This window comes from Callithrix jacchus, chromosome 4, assembly GCF_049354715.1.
Source record: "Callithrix jacchus isolate 240 chromosome 4, calJac240_pri, whole genome shotgun sequence".
Taxonomy (NCBI): domain Eukaryota; kingdom Metazoa; phylum Chordata; class Mammalia; order Primates; family Cebidae; genus Callithrix; species Callithrix jacchus.
Window position 1 is genome coordinate 45,900,091 of NC_133505.1, and position 24,994 is coordinate 45,925,084.

General features: G+C 50.9%; 1 pseudogene; it reads left to right on the forward strand.

Moving 5' to 3' along the window:
- Positions 1-3,890: 3,890 nt before the first annotated feature.
- On the forward strand, positions 3,891-17,764 carry LOC108591058 (putative uncharacterized protein FLJ45825; annotated as a pseudogene).
- Positions 17,765-24,994: the final 7,230 nt, after the last annotated feature.

Genomic DNA, 24,994 nt, shown 5'->3' on the forward strand with positions numbered 1-24,994 from the left:
AGCCCCCTTGGCTCACTGGAGTCAATGTGGCAGTCAATATAAAGCCCTCAGCTTGGGTTTCAGGCCTCCCAAAATCTGCCTCCCAATGCCCTCCTTCAGCTGGGGGAATTAATGCCGATCTCCTCTGTAAAATGCGAATTACCATAGAACTCTATCTGTGTATCTCTCCCAATGTCCTTCCATATAAAAGAAAAATAACCTTTCCTAGACACATTGCCTCAATTTTTGAAAATCTCCTGTATTTGGATTTTAAGTAAAATTATTGTGCATAGTTAGCAGACTCAGCTTTAAGATGAATTCCCTTCTAATCATCCTGTGGCCTCTGAGTCCCATTGGATAGGAATTCTGGAACACTCATGGACCAAGCCTCCTTCATCCTACCATGGTGGGAGTTACGGACCTGGCGCGAGACATATGGGCCACTCAGAGGAAACCAGTTATGGGCCAAGACTAACACGTTCAGAGAAATGAGGGAAGGATGAATGCTTTGAGACTGGGGTGCAAGGTGCATTCTGGTTAATCAGAGAAGCATTTATGGTGCACCAGGAAGACTTTGAAGGGATGAAGACAACTAAGGTCATGATAATAATAGTTACCCTGTAGAGTGCTGGACTCCATGCCAAGCACAGTCCTAAAAGCTTTGCTTATATTGATTTAATCTTATAAGAATCCTCTGGCCGGACGTGGTGGCTCACGCCTGTAATCCCAGCACTTTAGTAGGTCAAGGTAAGTGGAACACCTGAGGTTAGGAGTTTGAGGCCAGCCTGGCCAACATGGTGAGACCCTGTCTCTACTAAAAATACAAAAATTAGCTGGCATGGTGGTGGGCACCTGTAATCCCAGCCACTTGGGAGGCCAAGGCAGGAGAATCACTTGAACCCGGGAGGCAGAGGTTGCAGTGAGCCGAGACTGAGCCACTGCACTCCAGCTTGGGTGATTTCGTGATGATGTGTATATAGCAGGTGCTTGATAAATGAGCCCCCCCTCCCCTGCCAACACACACTAAGCTTCTTGGTCTGGATCTTGTTTCAAGTGTGTGCAGGAGGCAGCCCCACTCAGAGTTCAGAGCGCTGGTCCTGGAGTCGGCAGAGTAATTTCTCATCCTGGCTTTGCCTCCAGTGCAGAACTCCGGCACCTTTTCCAAGGGGATTCTCCCCTGATGTCTGTATCTGCTAAATGAAATCCAGAGTTTCTCAATAGGGGGCAATGTGGACATGTAGGGGACAGTTTGTTGTGTGAGAACATCCCAGCAGCCCCACCTCCCCCAAATATCGAGGCAACCAGAACCACCCCTCATATTTCCGGCCCCGCCCTCCCGGCCCTTTCACGACCCTTTCCAGCACTTCCCTTCTACCAATTGCTGATGTATCGGTTTTCTGTCTAATGCCCCCAGGGGACTCTGCTTTGTGCAACCCCCCACCCCCCAAACCAGAGGAGTTTGAGGCACACATAAAGCAGGAAACAGGAAGCCAGTGACAGACTCCTGGTGGGAGCAAGGAGAGCCCAGGTTCACATTTGGCTCTGCCACTTACCACTGGCTGTGATGCCAGGAAAGCTACTTAACCTCTCTGAGCCCCAACACTAGGGTCACCTGTAAGATGGGTGGTGACGGCAAAAGTACCCACCTCATAGTGTCATTGTAAAGGTTAAATGAGATAACAAATGTAAAGCACAGACCCTAGCATGTAATGAAATGCCCAATAAAAGGTTTATTGGATCTTCTTGGGCAAAACCGAACTCTCTCAATTTTCTCATCAAATAAGGATAATAGTGCCACCCCCGCCAGGAATATAGTGAGACCAGAGTCAATAATACACTCCCAAGCCTGGCATGTAGTTGGCTGTCAGCACAGCACATAACTGGTGGGAGATGAAATGATTCAACACCTTTGGAGGTCCGTTCGTTGTATCTTTTTTTTTTTTTTTTTGAGACAGAGTCTCACTCCATCACCCAGGCTGGAGTGCAATGGTGTGATCTCGGCTCACTGCAAATTATGCCTCCCAGGTTCCAGCGATTCTCCTGCCTCAGTCTCCTGAATAGTTGGGACTACAGGCGGTTACCACCACACCTGGAGAATTTTTGTATTTTTTAGTAGAGATGAGGTTTCACCATATTGGTTAGGCTGGTCTCGAACTCCTGACCTTGTGATCTGCCCGCCTTGGCCACCCAAAGTGCTGGAATTACAGGCGTGAGCCACCATGCCCGGTAGTGTCATATCTTTTAAAATTACAAATGTGCATTTCTCTTGTCCCAGTAATTCTATCTCTAGCTATTTTTCCTATACTAATATTTCCAAGTGCGTAAAGTAACTTATGTACAAGATTTGTATTAGCAAATAATTGGAAATAACTCAAATTTCCATCCACTGAGAACTAGTTAAATCAATTATGGGACATAAATACACTGGAATAGTATATAGCTTTAAAAAGGAATTAGGAAGTTCTTTCCGTACTTGCACAGAGAGATCTCCAAGACATTTTGTTCTAGAGAAAAAGAAGAATGCGTCTGGAATGACTGTATTTATGTGCTTGTCTGTGGGTAGACTATCTCTGGAAGGGCTCATAGCAGATCAGTGACAGTGGCTGTTATCTTCAGGGAGGGAAGCTAGGGCACAGGGAAAAGAGGAAGGCTTTTGTGAACTTGGAACCATGTGCATATAAAAGCTATTAACGTATAAAGCCAGCAACTGTAATAAGAGCAGGTTTGAAGTGAGCTCTCTACATTGAGGGGAGGATGTGAGGCTTGGCTCCCCAAGTCTCAGGCATATGGCCTGTTGCTCTGCCATCAGCACACATTTGTAGGGGCTGAGAGGGGGGCTCAGCTGGGGACCAGGAAGTGCTGCACCCCCTTGGGGCAGGCAGCAGCTCAGTCCAACGCCAGCACTTTGGGAGGCCACTTTCCCCCAAGGGTCTCCACATGTTTGCATGTAAACTGGGACTGTGCTACCAAGTGCCTGATTGCTCTGCCTGGGACCATGCCATCCCAGGGTTCTATGAGTGTGACTGGAAAAGGAGAAAATCATCACAGATGGCCCTAGGCCTGCGCCTCTTCTCTCTGCCTGGAGCAAAGGAGCAGCTGCTGTACCTCTGAAGCAATGTTTCCATCTCTGAAGCAGGATCCACCCCTCAGAGGGAACAGAGAGAGATGGATGGAGATGTAGAGCCTGTGGAGTCAGACAGATGTGGCTTCAATCCCAGCTGCGCCACCCACCTGCTGTGTGGTCTTGGGCAAGGCATTTAGCCTCCATAGGCCTCAGTTTCCATATCTGTAACATGGGCACAATCACACTCACTTCTCAGGTGGTTGTGAAGAGTGAAGGTAGGCTAGGCACAGTGGCTTATCCCTGTAATCCCAGCACTTTGGGAGGCTGAGGCAGGAGGATTAGTTGAGGTCAGGAATTCGAGACCAACCTGGCCAACATAGTAGCATCCCACTTCTACAAAAAATTTAAAAAATAGCCCAAGGTGGTGGGTCATGCCTTTAGTTGCAGCTACTTGAGAGGCTGAGGTGGAAGGATCCCTTGAGTCCAGGAAATGGAGGCTGTGGTGAGCTATGATTGCATCACTGCACTCCAGCCTGAATGACAAAGTAAGATGCTGTCTCAAAAAAAAAAAAAAGAAAAGAAAAAGAAAAAGAAAAAAGAACGAAGGTACATTTGTAAAGTGCATTAGCACAGAGTAATAACTGAGGGAAGGATTTGGGTGCAAGCTATTTATTGGAGGGCGATCCTGGGGAGCATTGGGTGGGGAAGCGGGGGCAGGAGGGAAGCCAATAAAAGTGTGTGAATGAGCAGTTCGCCTCCTGGATACAGGGCTCAATCCTCTGCATCTCTGTGACACTGTGCAGAAGAAGCCTCAGAGCTGTCTCAGAGGCACCGCTGGGGTATTTATATGCCAACTCACTTCAGTCATCAGGTTGAGGGCTACTCTGAGCCATTTAAACTCCTTGCCCTTCCAGCCTGCATGGAGCTCAGGGCAAGGACACTGGAGTTATGGGGGTAGGGGTGTGGGAATCAAAGAAACCCGTCAGGCAGGGCAGAGAACTGCATGTACCTGGGAGTCCAGGAGCCGGGCATGGGACTAGTGAGTGCCAGGTGTATAGAGAAGGAGTATTAATATCCCTGTCACAAGTGCTTCGACATGTGCCAGGCACTGTTTTAAGCACTTTAAAAATGTGAACTCACTTAATTCTTACTACAACAATGAGGTGGAATAAGACAGAGGCATAGGAAAGTTGCCCAAATTTACCCACCTAGAAGGAGAAACCAGGATCTAACCAAGGAAGTCTGGTTTATTGGGTTTAAAGGGCCTTAGAGACCATGTAGGTCAATACCTTCATTTCATGGTGAGGAAATCAAAGACCAGAGAGGGGAAGTAATTTATCTAAAGTCACACAGCTAGCTAGAGACAGGACTAGGACTTGAACTCAGATCTCTGTTCTTTCCCTGCCAAGCCCCCTGCTTAGCCTTAGCCTTTTCTCCTCCATGTTGCCAGACTCAGGTGGGGCTGGGGTGTGGGAGGTGGCTTTCTGCAGAGCACCGGGTGCTGCAATGCGGAAGCGAGGAGGCCATTAATCGGCCAGGAAGGCGGGCATAGCACAATCAGATTATGATCTTTAAGATGCATGCTTTGAATCTCAAAATCAGCAGAGGAATCAGGCCCCAGAGGAGGCGTGTGTCGTCTGTCCCTGCTTTTTAACCCCAGGCTGGCATCAAAGAGGAAAAGATGAGCTGGGCTCACTAGGGTGTGAAATTTCCTTTTTGTCTCCTGGGGTGGGGAGGTAGAGATGAGAAATTGCTCCGAATCCCATGTGTAATTATAGGCTCTAGAATTTCTTGAGGATTATGTTGCTCAAAGAGAGTCAGTGGGCTCTGGGTGGTATCGCTGGGCCCCAGCTGACATGCCTCTCAGTAGACTAAGGAAGACTAGGAGGGGTGTGTGTGTGTGTGTGTGTGTGTGTGTGTACAAATGCAAGGAGAAAGCACAATTGACAAAATGTAAATTAACTCTTGTAGCTTCATACTTTTCAGAAAAGTCAGAGCAGGGGCTGGCTGTCTTCACCCAGAGACAACCTTCTAGAATCTTGCCAGACTCTTAGCAGATTGCTGCAGACATGTCTGGCAAGACAAAGGTGGCCAACTTGTTCCCGTTTGCTCGGGACTGCCCAGTATTTAGCAATGAAAGCCCCATGTCATGGGAAACCTCTCAGTCCTGGACAAATCAAGATGGTAGGTCACGCTAGGCATGACCCTTCAGTCCCTACCCTGGCCATGCCTGGACCGAGGCCAGCTATGGCAGAAGACTGGGCTGGCGGTGGCTGGATAAGGTCATGGGCATGTGCAGGCCATCCAGCCACGTTTCAAATCCATCTCTAACTCTTATCTTGGGATCTCCTGCCTTTATCTGACTGTTCCCTCAAGTAAGGTCACACCCCAGTCAGGGGCCCTTCCTGCTCTGGGAAGGGGTGGAGGGTCCATGATTCCCTCATGGGTCTGGCAGGTCTGGCTGGCAGAGTTATGTGCCTGGGGTGAGGAGAGGGCAGGACCAGGGCTGAGGCCAAGCCATAAGTGCTGTGCAACTTGGGAAAGTCCTTTCCCTTTTCTGGGCCTCAGTTTCATAAGAAGGGGCTTGGCTGAGAGATTGCTGGGGTTTTTTTATAGGGGGAAAGATTTATGTTTAAATTACAAAAGTAATGCAATTGTTTTAAAAAAATGTAACAGTACATAATGTAAGATGAGAGGTTAAAGTCCCTTTCTGCTTCTCCTCATCCCGTGGGACAAGCATTGCTAACAGTCCCTTTTTATCTTTCCAGACATTTTCTATGCATATGCAAGCATGTGAGTATATATAGCCTTTATTTAAAATGTAACACAAATGAGACTGTACTTTACATGCTATTCTGCAACTTGCTTTTTCTGTTTAACAATACATCCTGGACATCTTTCCATGTCCACATACACATAAATCTCCCTCATTCTTGCTGCAGAATGTTCTGTGGTAAGGATGCACTCTGGCTTGTTTAACCAGAACTGCTGGTTTCCAAGGTCCTAACTAGAGCGGAGCTCAGAGCCCACCACCCAAGCAAAAAGAAAAGCTGGAGGGGGGTGTGGAACAGGGCTGGGGAGTATCAGCAGATTCTCAGACTAAGAAGGCTGGGTGTCTGCTGAGGCTCTTCGCTGAGAGACATAAAATGATTTAGAGATAGGTGAGGAGGAACCGGTAACTCCTGGGTCTGGGGAATTAGGCATGGGGTGGGGGTGGGGGCTTCTAAAGATACACAGAACAGCCTCCCTGGCACCGAGGTGGGGCCGCAGACACAAGACTCTCTGCTAATGCAATGTGACTGGGCTGCAGCGTCTAATAAGTTTTTCCATTTCTTTGTCTTTCCTGAGAGAGGCTCATGATTATCGCCTTCTAGGTCACCAGGAGCAGAGCACAGAGGGACAACACAGCTTTTGCGCTTCCAGCTGACTCCCATCAAGAAGTTAGAAGGAAGCCTGCAAACCCATTTCCTGCTATCATCTCTCCACCACAGAATGACTTTCCCTGGCAGAGCTGGGGGAGGGGAGCGGGCAGCAGGCCCCCCAGGGGGCCCTGGGCAGGAATATTAATACCCCGACTTCCCAGCACAAGAGGAGGAAGGAGGAGCGGCCACGGCAGTCAGGTCCTGGGGGCCCTGAAAGGTGGTTGCTGAGCAGCCCGTGGGAGGCACGGATCCGCCAGCTCACGGCAGGGGCCGCCCAAGTCCTAATGAAAACATCTAGCTCCTGGCAGGGCGCAGCCGACACATCGCCCGGCCTTCTTGGCCACCTGGGAGAGGATGGGCGCCGCACGCGGACACCCAACCTGCCGGGCTGTGCGCGCAGTGACATCGCTTTTCTCCCGGCAGGTGCATCCATCTCCCGGGTCTGGATAGATAATACAATCTTTCTGCCCACACCCCATTTGCTGAGAGACAGCCTGGGCTTCTCCGTTTTTTATGGGCTCACTTAGCTTGGAGGAAATCCAGAGGTCAAAGCCGAAGCAGACGCTCCAGTCACCTTGCCCGTCCGGGCTCGAAGCCTTTCCGAAACGCGCTCACCCACGGGGCCCTAAATTATGGCGATTACACTGCAATTCGCAGCGCGATATTACTTTGATACACTACCTGCTGCAGCCTGGCCCGGGAGGCGTGCATTATTTACCAGGGAGGCTGTCCGTGCTGGCGCACCAGAGCCACAGCGCTCCGCGGGGTCCCTCCTGTCCCTACAGCACCGCCTCCGCCCACTGTGCGGGGTCTGGGGGGCGGGGGCATTGAAGCAGCCCCGCTCTCTCGGAGTGACCCTTTCCTGACCGCAATATAGCCCAGAGAGGACCCAGTGGCGGAAGCGGCAGCTGGCGACGAGGCTGGGTGTTGGTAGGTAGGGACAAGTGCTGAGTCCGAGCTCCTCCTGGCTCTTAAGGACACCCAGACCCTCCTTAGCCGGCCTATAAGGGCCCTTGTTGCGCAAACCCTGGGAAACACACAGAGGGCCTGCCCAAGGGTCAGGCTGGCTCTCCGCCCCTGGCCAACTGTTATAACGGCTAGCAGCCGGCTAACCCCAGCGGCAGGCTTGAGGATTTAGCCTGTTGCGGCTGGTGGCTGAGATGGAGGCAGCACAGGCTACCTGCCCTCTTTTCCTCGGGCCCTGGGAGCTGAGGCCTGATTTCGCTCTGGCTGGGGGCTGGGGCCGCAGTTGGGCCGGGCTTCTCTCGGCTCCCCCATTATGGCTTGGCATCAGCATCTAGATTGCAGGTTACTTCTGCTTTTATCCAAAGCGGTCCTTAAGGGAGATGGATTTCTGATTGAAATCCAGTCAATTGGCGCCGTGGCTCAGAGGGCCCAGCGTGAGCACACTTGTAGGGAAATTGCCCTGGGTCTGAGAGGAGGGGCAGGGGTGGGGGAGGAGAGGAGGGGCAGGGGTGGGGGAGGAGAGGAGGGGCAGGGGCGGGGGAGGAGAGGAGGGGCAGGGGTGGAGGAGAGGCAGGAGTGGAGGAGGAGCAGGCCCTGCTCTGGAGCATGTGAAAGCGAAAGCGCTGCTGGAGGACTTTAGCCTGTGTGTCCAGGTCAGTATCCGCGGGAGTCCTGGAGGGAAATCTGCTCTCCCTCTCCAGCTCCCTGTGATTGATGGAGCGAGAAACCTCAGGCAAGGGATCCCCAGAAGTCACTGCGTCCAGTCTCTGGCCTTAGACAGCGTTGGGTAGTGGAGGAGGGGCCGAGTCTGTGGGACAGAGCTGTCTGCTTTGGTGGGTGAAAGAGGGTGGACTTCAGGGGTCTGGATTCAGATGTGGATTCGTTCTAAAACTAGTTCCTGTTCTCCAGGATTTACTCACAAGTGGGGAAAGGTCATGGTCCCTGCTGAACACACCCTGGGCTCCTCAGCAGTGTGCATAGGGCTCTGGCCTCCAGGTTCCTCGTTAGCAGCCCACCAGGAGCTGGAGGAGCTAGCCTGGTCTTCGAGGTTCGGAGGGGCTCCTTGAGGGAAGCAGATGGGCACAGGGAGGAGAAGAATGACAAATACTGAGCTTCCCCAGTGCCCCAGAGAGAACGTGTTATGGGGGAGGAAGCATGGAGACCACACGTCCCAGGAATGCTTCTGGTATCCCAGAAATGTCAAGAGCTCATTCTTCCAGCTCTTCCTGGGCCAGCAAATAACATATATATCATTTCTCCATCCACTTTGGGACCTGCCTGAGATGAACATATGTTTTAAAAGGACTCCCGATTGCTGCAGGAGCAGATGGTGCCACAGGGGCAGGCAAGGGCAGGAGAAAGAATGCTGGCTGTCAGTAGGGAAGGAGTCCTGAGCTCTGCCTTGCCCCTTCCTCTTACCAGCCATGTGAGCTGTGTGGCTGCAGGCAAGTCACTGTCCTGCTCTGTGCTGCCCCATTTTCCTTGTGAAGAACGAGTGGGTCCCCTGCAGCACACAGAGTGAGCTGAGGCCCCGCTCCCCTGCAGTGAAGAGAATAGAACACTCCCTCGATCATCAGGGAAGACTGGTTTTCCTATTTATTAGACTTTTCAGCTGGCAGACACTGGGACTGTCCTCCAGGCCATGGGATGGCAATGAGGGGGACAGAGCCCCACACCAGCCACCACCGTGTCCATCCTCTGCCTGTGGCTGTTTGCCTGATTGATTTGTTTGGTGGCCTCCCTGGCTGGGATTGGGTCCCTGTGTCCTCATGCACATTTGCCTCTGGTCCCTCTCTGTGTGGTCAGGAGGGGCAGCTCTAGGTGTAGGGGTGGAAGAGACTGGAACATCTGTCCATCACAGACTGACTCTTGGGCTTGGTAAGGATTGGAAGAGCTGCCTGGTCTGACCACCACCTTGTGCTCCGGGCCCCTCCCCAGAAGCTCCCCCTGCAGTGGGAGGCTCACTGCCTCTCGCTAACTCACTCCCAGAAAGTTCACCCTTTTCCGGATCCCAGGTTGAGTCCCTTGTGCCATCTCTCATTCCTTCTAGCTCTTCTCATTGGGCTAGGTGTGAACTCCATGCCTACAGGACCGCCCTTCAGATGTTTCAAGGCAGTGATCTTGTCCACACCCTACTCCACCTTCTTGAGACAAAACCTGCCTAGTATCCTCCCTGCAGCTTCCCAGTCCCCTCATGATCTAGCCCAGATAAGAATTGACTGAGCTTCCAGTCAGGTGGCAGAGACCCTGGTCTTCAGGGAGCTCCTAGTCTAGGAGATAGTTTTCCTAGGACCAAAAGAATGAATAGCAAAATCACACAGGCATTTGGGACTATTGGATTTCCAACTGGCATGGCTGCTGGTCTGGAACCCTCCTCGGAGGTGAGTGGGTTTTGCTGTCTTCCAGGGTGAGAAGTCTTCCTGTTCCCTCTGAAACAGCTATGCCGCCCTCCTCAGAGACTGTGGGACTACTGGGTGCTCTGATGCTGCTGGTGCCTGCTCTGGAGAGCCGTGAGAGAATGTTCTCCAGTTCTTCCCACCTCCATCCCCATCCATCCTGGGGTGGGCACCCACAGGCGTGGGTTCTACAGAAACCTGGGGCCCCAGGGGAAGCCTTCCATGGTGGGGAAGCAACCTCAGCATCTTCGTTCCCCAGCCCACTTACTTTTTCTCCTGAGTTCCAGAAGCTGTTCCCGGAGGGGCTGCTCTATGCCGCATAGAGTGGGCCTTCCACATCGAGGCCTCCACCCCACCCCCAGCTCTTAATTTATTATTAACTCTGGAGCTGGCTTTGAAATTATGGAAGACCATGTTGTTTCTTTCCTCTGCATCTCTTATGGTCCCCAAGGGGAGGTGAGCTGAGAGTGCCAGATACACAAATATGCAACGAAAACCCTGTGGATTTTTGTTTCTAGCAAGGGGAAGGAAATTAGCTGTTATAAGCCGCTGTCGCCTCACTGGAAAGCCTCCAGCACAGACCCTCAGAGGGGCTCCCGAGCCCAGTTCCTCCGCTCCCCACTTCCCAGCTGCATGGCTGGAGATCTCTGTCTTTAGGTTCCCCTGCAGGGCAGTGGTGTCCTCCCCACCCAGTCCTGCGTCATCGCTGATGGAGATCATTAATATCCTGGGTCTGTGAGGAGGAGGAGGAAGAGGAGGAGGCTGCAGGCACACAGAGAAGCCATCCCTGGCCTCTCCCTGAGCCATTAGCTTGAATAGTGTTAGAAGAGGCAGGTGGGAGTCAATTTCCATTCTCCTAGAATTACTGGAAGGCAGAGGGTTATTTGGAAGTCTGTGAAAGGTGCAAGGTATTCATTGGCCCTCAAACAAAAGGATCAGTAGGCGTCTGGTCTTTCCTTTTTCCTCTCCTGAGGAGAGCCAAGGGCTAAAACCCTTAAGTGACTACCCCACAGCAACAGCTGCACTTAGGCAGAAAATAGCCTTGGGCTGTTACTGGGACCCAGGAAGGAGCTGGTTTTGGCCCTTTGCCGGCTAACTTGGCTCATCCTAATCTGGCCTTGGGTTTCTCTCTGGCCTCTAATGCAAAGAAAAGAACTTAATCAAATGGTACATGTGATATTAAGCATTCATTGAATTGAGTGCTTAGGTTTCCCCGTAACTTGCTGTGTGACCTCTGATGAGTCACCTAACCTCTCTGGACTTCACATACTTTAGATGCAAAGGAGAGCAGCAGTGAGATGTGTGTGCTATTTCTGAGACCCAGGAATTATCATGCTGGGACACATGTTTTATAACCGTGACCCAAACGCTCTTTCCATCATGTCCACCAGCCAAAATGATGGGCCATCTTCTGTAGCCTCACTGGCTGATAATGCAAGTGGAAGGTTTTATAGCCAACAGGGCAGTCATGAGCTTTCACTACTAATAATTACCTTTGTGATTTAAAATGTTAGCAATAAGATGGATTCTTACCAATATTACTATGTATTAGTCTGTTCTCACATTGCTATAAAGAACTACCTGACACTGGGTAGTTAATGAAGAAAAGAGGTTTCATTGACTCACGGTTCTGCAGGCTGTATAGGAAACGTGGCTGGGAGGTCTCAGGATGGAGAACAGGAAGCAAGCACCTCTTCACATGGCAACAGGAGAGAAAGGGCAAAGGGGAAGTGCCACACACTTTTAAACAACCAGATCTCATGAGACAGCATTAGGGGGGTGGTGCTAAACCGTTAGAAACACCCCTGTGATCCAGTCGCCTACCGCCTGGCCCCACCTCCAACACTCGAGATCACATTTCAACATGAGATTTGGGTGGGGACACAGAGCCAAACCATACCATACTGTATATTTTTACTTAAAAAAAAAAAATTCCTGCCAGGAGTGGTGGCGCGTGCCTGTAGTCCCAGCTACTTGGAAGGCTGAGGTGGGAGGATTGCTTGAGCCCAGGCATTCTGGGCTGTAGGGTGCTATGCTGATCAGGTGTCTGCACTAAGTTCAGCATCAATATGGCAACCTCCCAGAAGCGGGGGACCACCAGGTTGCCTAAGGAGGGGTGAACCGGCAATTAGGAAAATTTTTTTTCCTAAGATTTTTCCCCCTGGAAAGACAGCAGGCTGTAAGAATATGAGCCCAGAAGCCTGCCTACCTGGATTTGAATCTTGGCTCTGCCACCTACCAGCTTTGTTATCTTGAGGATGTCTTCTCACTTCTCTGTGCCTGCGTTCTCATCTATAAGGTGGGGAAAATGGTCGAGTGCAGTGGCTCACACCTGTAATCCCAGCACTTTGGGAGGCTGAGACAGGTGGATCACCTGAAGTCAAGAGTTTGAGATCAGCTTGGTCAACATTGTGAAACCCCATCTCTGCTAAAAATATAATAATTAGCCGGGTGTGTGCCTCTAGTCCCAGCTACTTGGAAGGCTGAGGCAGGAGAATTGCTTGAGCCCGGGAGGTAGAGGTTGCAAGGAGCCAAGATCGAGCCACTGCACTCCAGCCTGGGAGACAGAGGGAGACTCCATCTCACACAAAAAAAGTGGGGAAAATAATACAACACAAGGTTGCTGTGGTCTGAAGGGCTTAAAAGTACCTGGTACATAGTTAGTGCAGACTTCCTAAGTGTTGAGTGTCATTACTGTCAGTGATAATAACAGACACCTTTGAATGCTTCTCAGGGGAAGTGGCCTTTTCATTTTATCATGTGGGCTCCTGCATCTTCACTCAAGTGATCAGTTAGAGACATATACTTTCTGAAATTCTGAGGGCACCCAATGGGATGACCTTTAAGGTATCCTTCCAGCCAGACTGTTAGAGGCGATGTGTATGTGTGTGTTTCTGGTTAACTGAGAATAGTCCGTTTCTTTTAGTTTCATTCTCCTGTAGTTGAACATTTAATTGCAATGCACACATCCTGTCCCTTGCCTTAGCAGGGTTATTAATATTCCCTTTTGAGGAGGCCATGAGGTATTAGCAGGAGCCCTGGGTAGGCTGTCAGAAGGGCAAGTCAGTTCTGCCTCTTCCCCTGGCTTCCACATCTATAAAATTGGGCAATGACACCTAGAGGGCGTGGGGGCTTTCCATCCTCACAAGGAACTATCAGGTGGGACTACGGCTCCAAGATAACTCTTTAAACTGTAACATGCTGGTCACCCAAAAGGACATATCCTTCTCACCACAGAGCCTCTGCAACCTGGGAACCCTTTTTCAGGACAAGATGTCACCTTAGTCCAGGCTCCTGGAGGGGAGGCTCAGGAGATAAAGGATTAGGATATTGTTTTGTTCCTTGCATTCTTTTCTGATCTTGTTTTAGCTTAAAAGTTAAAACAGGCACAGTGGCTCACGCTTGTAATCCCAGCACTTGAGAGGTCGAGGCAGGTGGATCACCTGAGGTCAGGAGTTTGAGACCAGCCTGACCAACGTGGTGAAACCCATGTCTATTAAAATACAAAATTAGCCGGGCGTGGTGGCACATGCCTGTAATTCCAGATACTTACTTGGGAGGCTGAGGCAGGAAAATTGCTTGAATCTGGGAGGCAGAGGTTGCACTGAGCCGAGATTGTGCCATTGCACTCCAGCCTGGACAACAAGAGTGAAACCCCATCTCAAAAAAAAAAAAAAAAGTTAAAACAAAAATCCAGTTAATGTGTAGTCCCGTGAATTCAGACTTCAGAGTTTGGGTATGCCTGTGTGTACTGTGACTTCCAGATGGGCCCGCCCCTGACCAGTGCCCTTGTAACGAGCATCTTAGTTCCCAGAGCTCATGTCTGGTTGACACCACACACTTCGTGGATGTAGACATTCATTCATTCGACAAATATTTATGGAGAAACTGCCAAATGCTGTTCTAGGCACTGGAGAGATAGCCATGAATAACACACGAGGTCCCTGCTCTCATGGAGCCCATGGTGAGAAGGAGAGAGACTGACAATAAACAGGAAGATAAATTAAAAGGTTTTTTTTTTACCCAATGATGAGTGCCTTGAAAAAAACAAACCAGAGGATCGTGGTAGAAAGTGACTGGAAGGGCAAGCGTCCTTCCTGAGGTTCTGCTGAATGGGCCACTTTATGTAGCAGGGATAGTCCCAGGTCCTTTCTCTTGAATGGAAGTACTACTGCTACCATGCACAGGGATAGTGACAGTAGTTAAGAGTTACTGACGGCTTGCTGGTGCCACACCGTGTTCTGAATGGTTATAAGAATTGAATCCTGGCCAGGTGCAGCGCCTCATGCCTGTAATCCCAGCACTTTGGGAGACGGAGGCAGGAAGATCTCTTGAGGCCAGGGGTTTGAGACCAGTCTGGGCAATATAGTGAGACCTCTCTCTAAAAAAATCTTTTAAAAATGTAGTCAGAAGTGGTGGTGCGTGCCTGTAGTCCCCAGCTACTTGGGAAGCTGAGGTGGGAGGATCGCTTGAGCCCAGGAGTTCAAGGCTGCAGTGAGCCATGATTGCACCACTGCACTCCAGCCTGGGTGACAGGGAAAGACTCTGCCTCAAAAAAAACCCCACAAAAAAGAATCCAATCCCCCCAACAACCCCAGGTGGAGGGTATCATTATTATGCCCACTTTACTGGTGAGGAAACTGAGGCACAGAGAGGTTAAGTAACATTGCACAGCTAATAAGGAATGAAACTGGAATTCGAGGGTCCTGAGCAGTTTGAGAATATTGGTGCTTTGGGGGGCTATTGTATGAGTGTTTAACTGCCACTTGAATAGCTATGCTCCATTAAGTATTCTTCATTCAATTTGACCCATTTTCAAATGCACTTGGTAATTCGTAAGTTTTATCTCATTTGAGTGAAGAGGGGTTCCTTTGGGAGTTGGGAGGCGGTGGTTCAGGGAGGTTTGTCGCTTCCAGGGTGGTAACGGTAGAGAAATCATGGAGTCATGGAATAGGAGAGCTGCCAAGTCTCCATTTGGCCCTGGTCACTTACTGTGTAGATTGAAAAAGAGAGCACAGAGAGGGACCAGAGTCACTCAAAGCCACAGGCCACACACACTTTGGCCCCTTCCCCGCAGCCTTCTGCACGTTTTGAAGAGCATGTCAGATTCTATTAAGAGTAACCAAGCGCAGTGCTCCAACACGGTTCCAGCCTATTTATCCAGGGACACCACAGCTTTGGAGGCAGCAAACATGCCCATTTGTTACTATTTGCAAAGATGGTGTACACCAAACGTGAGCTTTCTGTAAACAAATTAAAAAGTAATAAAGTGGCCCCATCTGCATACTAGAGCAATGTGCTTCCATTTTAATGAAGCTAGCTACGGAAAAGCCATTTGATGGCTTGTCAAAAGCTTGAACGCCTGTGGCTGAACATGGAAGTGTGCTGTGGTGCAAAGACCGAGTCCTTTCTTCCTCCAGTATGCACGGGGCACCTGCTGCACCTGCTGTGAGGACCTGGTCCTGCCCCTAGGTTGTCTGCTATGCCGGGGAGACCCTGTGTGTACCTACAATAGTTAAATGTCAAGGTCACACATCACAAGAGGGTTCACAGGCCAAATGAACAGTAATAATAGCAATACTATTTAATCAGTGCTGGCCTGTGTCCATGCTGGAGACCTTCTGTTTGCTCCTCCAAATCCCCGCTCCACCTACTTCTGCCCTGCACTGTGCCTGGGGAGGCTGACTCTGGATTGCATCCTGAGACCTCCTCTGGATGGTGTTACTCAATGGGAGTGGGAGGCACCAGTGGGAGACTGGAGGGAGGAAGGTGAGTGAGGTTGGGGTAGATATTCTGGGATGGCAGTGGCTGCTTCCTCAGTCTCCATGGTACCTGTCACGGCCCCTCTCCTATAGCATAGCTTTTTTTTTTTTTTTTTTTTTGAGACAGAGTCTTACTCTGTTGCCCAGGCTAGAGTGCAGTGGCACCATCTCAGGTCACAGTAACCTCCACCTCCCAGGTTCAAGCAATTTTCCCACCTCAGTCTCCCAAGTAGCTGGGATTACAGGTGCCTGTCACCACACTCAGCTGATTTTTGTATTTTTAGTAGAAACAGGGTTTCACCAGCTTGGCCAGACTGGTCTCGAACTCCTGACCTCAAGTTATCCGCCTACCTCGGCCTCCCAAAGGGCTGGGATTACAGGTGTGAGCCACTGCGCCCGGCCTACAGCATAGTTTGTCTCTGGGTTCCTTTGACTGCTTCCTCCCCCAGCCTGTCTATGCCTACAGATGGCCAGCTCCCCAGCTCCCCAGCTCCCCAGCTCCCCAGCGTGATCGGCCCAGGCATTCTGCATTGTTCCTTATTGCTTTCCTCAATTCAGCCCATATCTACACAAATGACCCCTTTGGTAAACTCCTGAACAGTTTGAATGATCCATCTGTTTCTTTCCAGGACCCAGGTTAACACAGGCTGCCCAAGCTAAGCTTTCACAGATATGTTCTCCATCCTCAAAACAACTCTGTGACCGAGGAACTGTTATCAGACCCATTGGCAGATGAGGAAACTGAGGCTCGCCTTGACTAAGGTTGAGGAGTGGCAGAATTTGAACACAGTTGTGTCTGGCTACAGAGAGCAGCCTTTTTTTTTACTGAGACAGAGACTCGCATTGCTGCACTTGTTGAAGTGCAGTGGCATGATCTCGGCTCACTGCAACCTTCACCCCTGGGTTCAAGTGATTCTCCTGTCCCAGCCTCCCGAGTAGCTGAGATTACAAGTACCTGCCACCACATCCAGCTAATTTTTGGTATTTTTAGTAGAGGCGGCTTTCACCATGTTGGCCAGGTTGGTCTCACCCACCTCTGCCTCCCAAAGTGCTGGGATTATAGGCGTGAGCCACTGTGCCTGGTCTGAAGAAGCTCTTCATCATTGCCTCACCTGCTGGAAAGGAAGAGTGACTTCAGGTACCTCCAGGAAGGGGATGGCCCATATCTGTTAGGCAATCATTGATTAACAAACATTTTATTGAGCACCTGTTATGAGCCAGACACGGTGCTAGACGCTGGGCTTTAGAGAGAAAAGGTAGCTCCCCTTCCTCTGGAGGAGCCCATAGCCTGGACCCTGGGCTCCCAGCTTTGCTAGCAGGCATGAGAGTATGACCTGGGGAACGAAAAGGAATCAATGGCCTGCCCACCACCAGCCAATTAAACCAGGGTCTCTGGTGGTGGAGTCTGGGCATTCGTGAATGAGCAGCAGGATGAGGGCTGGAGTTGAGGCCGGGCTTGAGTTCCAGGAGGGGATGGATAGGTTGAGAGAATGTGCGGCTGGGCTGACTGGGGAACACAGGCTGGCACTGCAGGCTTTGGGAAGACAGAGGCTGGCAGAGGAGAGTGGTCTTGGCTAGGGGAGGAACTGGCCTGCCAGTTTGCAGTTATTTATTCAACAAACACGAAGTGGGCAGCCCTGAAGCTCAATAAATCCCTGTGTTTTCTGTGTGGAGATGGTCTTTCAGACCCCATGCCGCGGGGGCTTCCCTCTACGGGAACTAGTGAGGGAAGGTGTTCTCGCTCCGGCTCCACAAGGGAGTGTAGTTTTAAGGGCAAGAACTTCCCAGCGCCATGCCCGCCTCCCATGCCTCTCCATCTGGGAGATTTAACGGTTTGTTTTAATTTTTGAGGGTGCGGGAAAGGGTCAAAAGTCAATCACTCCAGCAGAAGTTTAAAGGAACTCTTTTCATTGGCCTGGGGAGGGGGGGTTGGAGAGGGAGTGAATTCCTCTCAGGTTAAAAGTCCCCTTCTTCCACACCCTTTGGGACTCCATGTTTGGACCCCCTTCCATGAACACTCCCTTCGTGGAAGCTGTCTTTCTCTCTCCTGGGTTTCCCCTCTGGGGTCCCCTTCCACACACTCTCTCGTGGAAGCTTTTTCTCTTCCTTTCCTTTTTCTCTTTATCTAAATAAATCACTTTCTGCAAACACATTTGGGGTCCGGTATTTACTTTACGAGCATACTTGCCCGGTTCCCTCTCTCATTCTTGAGGGAGCGGGAGACCAAGAACCTTGGAGAAACGTCCTCTCAGGGAAGCTGAGGGCTCCCTAAACCCCAACACTAGGAAGGCTGGGCACTGGGGAGCCATCCCCACTCCTTCTTGTCCCCTGAAGCTGATGCAGGCTTGGGAAAGCTGCTGGCTGGGGCCAGGGGCAGGAGCAGGGAAGAGAGTATGTCCCCAGCGTAACCTCCATTAGCCCTGCCACCAAGCATGGAGTCCGCGGCCCTCACCCGGTCTTCCCAGTTTCTGTCAGGCCCTTTCATGCTCTATCCTGCTGCCCACCTACTGGCAGGAAGAAAGGAATTTTTGAGTAAATGGAACATTCTTCTTTCCCTCCCTAGAACACCCAAGAGGTCAGTCTTATTCCAGGAGACAAATGAGGTGACTCCCAGGGAGGAGACTCAGCCCTGTCCTCAGGGAGCCCCAGCCTGATGGGGACGCAGCCCCATCCTCAGGGATCCCCAGTCTGAGGGAGACACAGCCCTGCCTTCTTCAGTAGTGACCACATTGTCGCAATGGAGGCTTAGGCCAGCCTGTCCAGAGGGCTGGAGGCCCTAAAAGAATGGTTGGTGTCCTGAGGCCTGCCCAGTGAGCAGAGTGCCTGACAATGGTTTTCTCCATGTCTGTGTCTCCCCAGGAGTGAAGCAGAAAGAGAAGGAGGAAGGAAAGACAGAATGGTGGAGCCAGGCAGGGCAGCCTGAGCGCAAACTTTCTTTTCCTTCCCCTCAGAGGACAGTGCTGACTTTGGCTGTTCCTCTGGGTACCCTCTGCCCTTGCCCCTCACCACCCATGGCCCTTCTCCTCTCATGACCAGGTACACACCAGGTCCCTCCTTCTCCCCTGCATGAGGGCTGGAGGCCTCAAGTCAATCCCTCTCCCCTCCACCCTGCCCCTCCACCTCCCCCCCATGTTGCAGGGGCTCTAACAGCTGAGAATGATCATTGAGTGTGTAGCCTGTGCCTGCGGCTGTTTGAAACCTTTGTCTGTAAGATCGTTCGATCCTAACAACAACAGCACTAGGAGGTGGCTGCTATATATTTTTAACAACTGGTAATCAATTGATTAAAATAGTTGAGTTAAGCATCTGCAATGGTGACTTCAGCCTTCACTCCTGGGCACATTACTGATGGAAGTCATGAGCCGATCACCTCGGAACGATGGTGCAAGTCACTTGTGGGTTCTTGTCTGGAAGAGACTCTGTGTCCTGGAACCTTCACCGTATGTTTTTTGTTGTTTTTGTTGCTGTTGTTTTGTTTGTCACCCAGGCTGGAGTGCAGTGGCACAATCTCGGCTCACTGCAACCTCTGCTTCCTGGGTTCAAGCGATTCTCCCACCTCAGCCTCCTGAGTAGCTGGGATTACAGGTACCCGCCACCACACTCAGCTCATTCTTGTATTTTTGGTAGAGACAGGTTTTGTATTTTTGGCCAGGTTGGTTGCGAACTCCTGGGCGCCTCCAAAGTGCTGGGATGACAGGCATGAGTTACTGCGCTCGGCCCACCACAATTTTTTCTTAGAGTGATTCTCGAAGTGTGAGAGGTATCAGAACAAGTCCTTTCCCTTCTGAGAGTCCTTTCCTTGGTGCCTCTGATCAAGTCAGCACACACCTCCAGGGATTTTTTGTTGCAGTTGGCTAGGGTAATTCTAATTCGGTGATTTGCCACCTCTGGCTTCATCCGTGTCTCTCTGGTGTCCTTAAAAGCCCAGCTGGGCCAGGCTGGTCTTGAATTCCTGACTTCAGGTGATCTGCCCACCTTGGCCTCCCAAAGTGCTGAGATTACAGGCGTGAGCCACTGTGCCAGGCTTACAACCATTTTACACATGAGAAACGGAAGAAGCTCAGAGATGTCCAGACTCAGCCTGTGGTGGCACAGCTGATTACGAAGCTGGATGCTCACAGGCTAAGGCCACAACACTTCCTCTTCCCAGCTCACCAGGTTGTTTCTCTAGAAGATGCCCAAGAGCATGGTGGCATGTGCCTGTAATCCCAGCTACTCAGGAGGCTAAGGCAGGAGAATTGCCTGAACCCAGGAGGCGGAGGTTGGAGGTTGCGGTGAGCTAAGATCGTGCCATTGCACTCCAGCCTGGGTAACAAGAGCGAAACTCTGTCTCAAAAAAAAAAAAAAAAAAAAAAGGAAATGCCCAAGAAATGGAGATAGACAAAAAGGAGAAAGAAGGGGCATGGTGACAGGGAAAAGAAAAGGCAGGGAGAGAGGACAAGCCAGAGAGAGGCACAAATGGAGAGAGAAAATCTGAGAACATGACAGTAGCGAAGCCTGAGATGAGAAAGAAAGGTCACTCTGTCTCCCACCCACCCCACCTTCTCCTGCAAAAATGAGTTGTCTCACAGGGAGGGCTGCGGGCATCCCCGTTCCACACCTCTGCCCACTTTAGGGCCAACCCTAGGTCATGTCCCTCCCCTCAGCCTCCCCTGCTTAGTCTCACCTCTCTGTGGGAAGGTATGGCTTTAAATGTCACCCAGATACCCAAGTTCAAAGCCAGCCTCTGCACTTACTAGCAACAGACCTTGAGTGGTTGGGGAACTCAGTGAAGATGCCGTGAGTGAATGCAAGCGCTTTTTTTTTTTTTGAGATGGAGGCTTGCTCCATTGCCCAGGCTGGAGTGCAGTGGCGCAGTCTCGGCTCACTGCAACTTCTGCCTCCAGGTTCAAGCAATTCTCCTGTCTCAGCCTCCCGAGTAGCTGGGACTACAGGTAACTGCCAGCACACCCGGCTAATTTTTGTAATTTTAGTAGAGATGGGGTTTCATCTTGTTGGTCTGGCTGGTCTCCAGCTCCTGATCTCGGGTGATCCAGCCACCTCGGCCTCCAAAAGTGTTGGGAGTAGAGGCGTGAGCCACTGCGCACGGCTGCAAACGCTTTGTAAACTCTAGAAAGAGGTGGTTCTGGGGTGCCTGTTCTCCAGGGCGAGATGGGGAGCAGCTTGGGGACTGGGATGGCAGAATGAAGCCCTGCTGGCTTCCTGCCCTAGATGGTGCCCCGAGGGAGGGATGGGAAGATATAAATAAGACATTTAAAGGCCTCTATGCTTCCAGCTGCCCTAAGTCAGGAGTGGCTCTCCTGACACGGAGGGTGGCTTGGGAAATGAAAAGTGAATGGGTTGCTAAAATGTTTTACCTCCCTGGTGTTGTTGGCGGGGCTTTAATGAGGAGCCATGCATCACTTGGCCCCCTCACCCCGGCAGATGATAAAGGGCCACCGCTCCCCACGGGCCTCAGAACAACCCACCACTGCATGGCTTGTAAATTGTTATGGCCCAATGAAGAGCTCGACCTTAAATGTCACTCACCCAGGAATTAAGGTGAAGACAGGCACAGGGACTTGCCAGTGGCACAGCCCAGGGGGCTGGCAGGAGTGGGCCCCGCAGGATGGGGGAGGGTCAGACTCCTCGGGAAGGGCAGTTGGATGCCAGGTCTGGGGTTAATGAAAAGTGTCCCTGCCCCCTAAACGATCATTATCTCCAGTAATTATCCTCGCTCCTGGGGGAGGCAGGGAGGGGCAAACGGAAGAGCTGTCATTAGAATGGATTGGCTAAAGAATCCAGACCTGGCGTGCTGGCCTGGGGTCCTCAGCCTCTCTCCCGTCTTTCTCCCTCACTCTGTCTCCCCTCAACACCACCTGTCTTCCTGCCCACCTCCACCTTTCTACCTGCTCCCTGCCAATCTTTCTCTCACCCCAGTTGCGTGCATGGTTCACAGGTTTCTCTTTGCCCTGTGGACCCCAGGGCAGATTGGAAAGGAATCTTAATGAGTCTGACTCAGGCCGGCAGTCCAGGTCCCAGCAACACGTGAGCCGCCTGGCTTCCCAGCTTCACTTTCTAACTTTAGGGGCACAGAAAGGTCGGCTTCCACCTCTTCCTTGGAGGCCCTTCTTCAGAAGAGGGTGAGCTTCAGGTGCCTCCCAAGCGTGACCCTTCCCGCCTCCTCCCTCTCCTGTAACCTTTTAGCATTGTGGAATAAATCTCACTTCCAGAAAAGGGCATGAAACACATGTTCCATTAACAAATTATTTCAAAGCAGGGTAGCCACCACCTCAGTCACGGACCAGACCGCCAGCACCCAGCAGCCCGCAGATCCCTTCCCACTGATCTTCTCTTCCCCAGAGGTCCCAGGCAGTCACTTCCTACCTTTCTCTGTTTATGTGTTCCCTCAACAATGTGGTTCAGTTTTCCCTATTTCTGAACTTTATATAAATAGAGTCCTGGCGGGCGCGGTGGCTTATACCTGTAATCCCAGCACTTTGGGAAGCCAAGGCAGGTGGATCACGAGGTCAGGAGTTCGAGACCAGCCTGACCCACATGGTGAAACCCTGTCTCTACTAAAAATATAAAAATTAGCCAGGCATGGTGGCAGGCGACTGTAGTCCCAACTACTTGGGAGGCTGAGGCAGGATAATTGCTTCAACCTGGGAGGCGGAGGTTGCAGTGAGCTGAGACGGTGCCATTGCACTCTAGCCTGAGCAACAAAGCGAGATCTGTCCCCCAAAAAAGGAAAAAACAGAGTCTCATGTTACACATTCTTTCATGTCTGGCTTCTTTCAGCGGGCCTGGCAGGCCTGGCGGTGTTTGTGTGACTCATCCCTGTGACTGGGGTAGTCACGGTTCATTCATTCTCATTGTCCTAGAGAGCTTGTCACTGTCTGCATGCCAGAGCCTTACCACCAGTCTCCTCAGCCCACATGTCACCAGCTGCAGCATCTTCAAGTTTCGGGGCTCCTGTTCGGGAGGGATGTAACTGATCCTTCCCGCCGGCAAATTTCCCTTAGATCTAAACTCCTTCCCCCTCACCCGCACTTTGCTGGTTTGCTGCCTCTGATGAGGTCAGGGAGAGGAAAGATATAGCAAAAACAACACATCAACTGCATTTGCAAGATATTTTTCAATGTATGAAGCACTTCTTAATACACTAATTAAGTGAGATGGTCACTATCATCCTGTTCTAAGCATTTTATATTTTTAACTCATGTAATCCTCAGGACCACCTTTGAACTAGGTGCTATTCTTATTCCTATTTTGTAGACATGGGAACTGAGAAGTTAAAGAATCTGTCCAAGGTAGAGTTGCCAGATAAAATACAGAATGAGCAGTTACATTTGAATTTCAGATAAGCAAGGAATTTTTGAAAGCATAAATACATCCCAAACATTGCATATTAAATTCAAATGGGCATCCTATATTTTTGTCTTCCTGGATCTAGCAATCCTAGTCCAAGGTTACAGCACAAGTAACAGTAAAGCTAGGATTCAGACCCCGGTTTCTACCCATAGCTGTGTGCCCTCAGCCACCACTCTCCTGATATAGTGGGACCACACTAACTAAGACCCTGGTGTCCAGGGAGAAAAGCAGATGGATTTGAAACTGTTGAGTAAATCAAAGCAGCAAGGCTAGGAAACAGATTTATTATGGAGGCTAAGGAAAGGGAGGAATTAAGAAAGGAGCTCAGGGCTGGGCACAGTGGCACACACCTGTAATCCCAGCACTTTGGGAGGCCAAGGCAGGAGGATCACCTGAGACCAGGAGTTTGAGACCAGACTGACCAATATGGAGAAACTCTGTCTCTACTAAAAATACAAAATTAGCTGGGTGTGGTGGTGCATGCCTGTAATTCCAGCTACTCCGGAGGGTGAGGCAGGAGAATCACTTGAACCCGGCAGGCAGAGGTTGTGGTGAGTTGAGATGGCGCCATTGCACTCCAGCCTGGGCAGTAAGAGTGAAACTCTGTGAAAGAAGGAAGGAAGGAAAGAAGGAAGGAAGGGAGGGAGGGAGGGAAAGGAAGGAAGGAAAGAAAGAAGGAAAGGAGAGGAGGGGAGGGGAGGGGAGGGGAGGGGAGGGGAGGGGAGGGGAGGGGAGGGGAGGGGAGGAGAGGAGAGGAGAGGAGAGGAGAGGAGAGGAGAGGAGAGGAGAGGAGAGGAGAGGAGAGGAGAGGAGAGGAGAGGAGAGGAGAGGAGAGGAGAGAGGAGAAAAGGAAAGAAAGCAGCTTAGTTTCCGGCTCCAGTAGGCAAGATCCCGGCTTCTTGCTAGGGATTGTCCAGCTTAGAGGAGGCAGGGCATCCTCCAAGGCTGGACCACCTGAGGGCTGTCGGCCAACCCCTCCAATCCTCATTCTGCACCTGGTCTGAAGGGATTTGGCTCAGCCCTGCCTGGCCCAGATACTGCAGTCCTTCCATTTCTTACATGGCCCCAATTTCCAAACTCAAAATCCACAAACAAACCACCTCATCCAACTGCCAGGCTCTCACCAGGGCCTGCCCTCTACCCTGTGCCAGGGGAAATTGCCCTCTTTCAATGGGATGCAACTAAAAAGCTTCCCAACTGTAAAAAATCACAAAATGAGTGGGATGGTGTCAGAGGCTGCAAATGTAGACACATGCTTTTTTTTGTTTTGTTTTTTTGAGAGAGTCTCACTCTGTCGCTAGGCTGGAGTACAGTGGCACGATCTTGGCTCACTGCAACCTCCGACTCCCTGGTTCAGCGATTCTCCTGTCTCAGCCTCTCAAGCAGCTGGGATGACAGGCATGCACCACCACACCCAGCTAATTTTTGTATTTTTAGTGGAGACAGCGTTTCACCATATTGGCCAGGATGGTCTCGATCTCTTGACCTCGTGATCTGCTTGCCTCAGCCTCCCAAAGTGAGTCACTGTGCCTGGCTGGATACATGCTTTTATTTTGCATAGAATAATGCATTTAATTACTTCTTCCAGGGGAAGTCTGTTTGGAAGATAGTGAAGGCGATGCTAATAATAGCACTTTGCACTGAGGGCCTCAAATGCAGAGGAAGAGCCACTCTCATTTCTGTTCCCAAGACCTTGAAAGCTCCTGCAAACACTTGTACCTTCTTCCTCAAGAGGCAGAGGAAATTGTGGAGAAAATGCTGCAGATTTTCGCTTTTAACTCACTGTTTTGATCCTCTGCAGCTGCTAGGATATAGGAGCCGCCTCCCCGCAACCCCAGAGAGACTGGGCGGTGTAGGGGGTGGTCATTGTCTGGTGAAAAAAGTGTGGAGCTGGGGACACACCTCTTCTCCTTCCTTCTACCATACCCCAAAGAGCAGGGCCAGAGGGAGTCCCCCCAGAATGCCTGCCCTGGCTGAGACTGTTTTATGCACAGAGCTCTGAACCGTGAATCAGGAGAATCCATTTTGCCAATTTGGTAAATTATGCTCCAT